Below are 3,366 nucleotides of genomic sequence, written 5' to 3'. Positions count from 1 at the left end.
CAGTGGCACTACAGGAGAGGTCACGAGATCACCAGTATTAACATAGTTCAGAATGAGAATGAATGTGCTCACCAAATTTCATGGCAACAGATTTGATGTTTCCTTGGAGCTAAGTATTGAACAGACAGACTAACCGACAGACACAGTGATCCCTTGACCCAGCCTGCCCACAGGGTAAAAAGGGTGTGTGTGTGGTTAGCTAGCTAGCAATCATTATTGATAGCAATAGCTAACGTTAGCTAACGTTAATTCAATAAAAACTTACTAACCACAACAGATCAAAACAACAAAACACAGACAACATATATGATCAATACTTACGCGTTAATGATCATGTAGGACTCTCTCGTTGGTTCGTTTACGTCTCTCCGTTGGCGCCAGAACTTAGTGCGCTAATTTTGAGTTGAGATTACTTTTTTTTTGCTTGGGTGAGTTTTATTCTCTTTCAAATTCGTATTTTTGTTTGATATTTAAAAAGTTTTGTTTGATTATTTTGGCACAAATCTAAAGGCTAAGGTTAGCCAGCCAGCTGTAAGCGGGCAACAAGCAAATGTTAGCTTGTCTGCTATCGCAGACTATTTGCCAGTTAGGCAATGTAGCAAAACACCGTCGAGTGGATAACATCAGCTAACTCATGCAGACTCCCGGCTGGTAATTGAGTAACTTGCTGTTTGGTTACGAAGCACAATGTTAGATCCATGCAGTGTTGCTATGTTAGAGCTAGTTGGCTAACCATAGCATGCTCACTAACGTTAAACTATCCGAGTGTGTCTGTCCATGTTGTCAGTCTAGCTTGACAAATACCTAACATGATACTAACTTAGGTATTATGACAAACCGTGTTGATTTTGGACCACATGATGCCGGTCAACATGATACCGGTCAATAAACACATCTCGTCAGTGAAAAGTAAACAGAGCCGATGAGTTTTGAGACCGAGCATGATCAGTTGTGTGTCGTGTGTCTTCAGCAATAACCCTGGCTGCTCGTCCATGCGTGCGAGTGTCCATGCGAGCGCATACATAACGGCCGACCGTGTCGCTAGGAATGAGGATTTTTTGAAAGTTACACATAGCACCTTTAATATTTTGTGATTGTATTAAATATTTTATTTTGTTCATATTTTATAATGTGCGTTAAAAGTGTTAAAGGTATAATAAGTAGGATTTTTCCTTGCATTTTGTCAACAACACATTCAAACTGGATACCTCCTCCTGGGCTCTTCGTCACCAGAAGCTCACTCTCACTCTCTTGTGCAAGAACACGCCCACAATAAAGAACAATAAATGAAAACAGAAAAGAAAATCTATTTGAGTTTTTTTTAATAGAAAAAATGTGGGAGAAACCGGAGCATCCCGGAGTAAACCCGTAAAGATGTGGGGGGTAGAAGGTGGAGACTTATCGTCTCGTTGGAGGTGGTTGGTCAGCTCTGGAGTCTTGTTACTCAGGACAGCAGTTTGATGCCGGGTCTCTCTCTGCTGTGACGGCTTCGGATCTGCCTTCCACACCTTCAGAATCCTGAAGCTCTTTGTGGAGCTCCTGAATTTTGGTGCGGAGAACAGAATTCTCTTGAGTGGCTGTGTCCTTTGCAGTTACCATGTCTTTAAACTTTGGGCCTAAAGTACTTTGTCTTCTGAGCTGATGGTGAAGATTCTGAAACTGCTTCATTAGATCCAACTTCTCAGCCTCAAGAGTGTCCGTCAGGTCTTTGAGGTCGTAAAATTTGTCGAGCCAAGGTTTCACAATTTCGTATTCTTCTTGCAAATCCCAGACTCGACATTGGAGCTGATAATTCAGCTCCATCTTACCTCTTTTCTCAGTCTTTAATCTTGAATAATCAGCCCTCATCTTTCCCTCATCTTTGAGTTTTTCAGTCAACTCCTCAACCTGCTGTTGTGTATCACTGATGCGTTGGTCTAGGGCTCTGTTAAAGCACTGTAATGTTTTGCTTTTCTTTTCCAGACATTCTTGATTGGATACTTTCAGCCGGAGTTGTTCTGCCTTCTTCTCCAGGGCATTATTTCGCTGGTTCAAGATTTTGTTTTCCCGTTTTAGCAACTGATGTTCATCCTCCAATTTTTTACTATCCTTGAGATTTTTCTGAAGCTCCACGACCTCTTTCTCCAGAGTAGCATTTCTTTCTTGGAGTTTTTGTTTTTCTTCTTGAGCCGCCCGACATTTTTTCTCCAAGGCTAGTTGAGCCTCGTGTTGACATCGCATGCTCTTCACCTGCTTCTCAAGCCGTTTGTTCAAATCAAGGGCTGCTTTTTTGTCAGCTTGGAGCTGTCTGTAGTCGTCCTCTAATTCTTGGACATTTGTAAGCTTAACGTTGAGCTCAGCAATTTCAGAAGACAAGATGGCACCTTGTTGTTGTAAGGCTTCTGTTTCGTCTATTTCTGTGCAACAGTTGTTAAAAAGAAGTGGCATTTTGTCGTCCTTCTGGACTGAGTGGCGGTTCCTCATGGACCTAAGGTTCTTAAGAAGAAACATTTTGTCTGTATTTAGTTTAGATTATACAACAAGCCTCTTTACGGACAATACAATGAGCACTTTGAATAGTCTTGCTGAAATGATCTCTATATATAAACTTTCCTTGCCTTCAGGATGATGTCATAGTTCACTATCCTTTAAACTAAAGGATCAAAGGATGAGTTGTGACATCATCACATACCAACTTTATGTAACTGTAGCTGTATGTAACTGTAAGCTCATCCCAGAACTTGGGGACTCAGAATGTGATGTCATCGATGACATCACAATTAATGACAATAACGGTGCCGAATAATTGAATTTTGTGAGCTTTATTCACAGCATATGTTCTTCTACGCACGGAATTCTTTATTATTATTGGTGTGAAGGCCGAAGGCTTCTTCTTCCACATTTTTCAAGATTCAAACCATTCAAACATCAAATCATTCAGCTCATTCAGGACATTGTTGCTATGACTTTTCTCATTCATACCATTCATCGTTTCCGAGATATTTCCGTTTTAAGCGGAAATTTTGCCCATTCAAATGAATGGTGGAATGTTCAAAAATTCAACATTGTCAACCTTTTTCAGCATTTTTTAAGACCTCACAGCTCATTCATACTTCCACTCAGAAACTCCATTCTACTTTCAAAATATTCACACATATTCAGCTTTCGTCAGGTCATTTCAGATTTTTCATACCATTCATACTTTTTTCACAGTCACCTTTCAAAGCACATAAAATTTCAGTGAAATGTTCAAGATCAGAGTGCAGGATTTCAAATTCAGAGGGGAGAGGCTGCTGAAAAATAACTTGGACACCTTCCAAACAAATTGCCACAGCGCCCGCAATGTTCACTCCACATACATAAATAAAGCATCAAAGCGTAGGTAAT

Source organism: Semicossyphus pulcher, unplaced genomic scaffold, assembly GCF_022749685.1.
Source record: "Semicossyphus pulcher isolate SPU_LCO1_2020_fin unplaced genomic scaffold, fSemPul1.0.p SCAF_20, whole genome shotgun sequence".
Taxonomy (NCBI): Eukaryota; Metazoa; Chordata; class Actinopteri; order Labriformes; family Labridae; genus Semicossyphus; species Semicossyphus pulcher.
Note: the sequence above shows the minus strand (reverse complement) of the source record.